This window comes from Arachis ipaensis, chromosome B03 (assembly GCF_000816755.2).
Source record: "Arachis ipaensis cultivar K30076 chromosome B03, Araip1.1, whole genome shotgun sequence".
Classification (NCBI taxonomy): Eukaryota; Viridiplantae; Streptophyta; class Magnoliopsida; order Fabales; family Fabaceae; genus Arachis; species Arachis ipaensis.
Window position 1 is genome coordinate 20,321,029 of NC_029787.2, and position 689 is coordinate 20,321,717.

The window sequence follows — 689 nt, forward strand, 5'->3', positions numbered from 1 at the left end:
ACTCCAAAATTAATATAAATTATGTTTAAAAAGGTTGAGAAGTAAATAGAGGATCAAATTAAACATTAAATCTACGTTAAACCTGTACTACTATAATTAATGATCTATATATATTTGAAAAAAAAATGTGATATCTTAAATGGAAGACTTGGATGCTTTCTAAAATGGCAGAGGGACACAGTTTAACTGAACTACTCAACTATTCCGTGGAAGAAGAATTTAATATAAAAAAATTTCAGAAAAGATACAAATTAATATGATTTTTGAAAAAAAAAAATGTGATTCTCTTTGGTATCAAATGTGATTGATGTCTAAAGTTGGCTCATAGAGCTTAAGTTGGACATATAATGTTCACATAAAATAGCTGTTACACATTTAATGTGAAAATTTAATTAATTATTTTAAAACGTTAAAAGGTCAAACTAACTCATTAATAACAATACTATTATTTCTAGAAAAAATCGTATTATTTACTCCTAAAAAAGATAAAATAAAACACCTTTTAACTAGAATAGTATAAGTGTTAGTTTGGATTAGCTTTTTTAATGAAAAGTACTCATTTTTTTAAATAAAGTATTTTATTTAATTTAAAAACTATTTGGATACATTTTTTAAAAATAGTACTTTTATTAAAAAAAAAAAAGTAAATTATTTTGTTTTTTCTAAAAATTAACAATACCTTACTTAAA

General features: G+C 21.6%; 1 protein-coding gene across 1 annotated transcript in view; it reads left to right on the forward strand.

The window, feature by feature from the left end:
* Positions 1 to 689, forward strand: part of LOC107632650 (QWRF motif-containing protein 3-like) — a 5,548-nt gene that overhangs the window by 1,010 nt on the left and 3,849 nt on the right. The window lies entirely within an intron of this gene.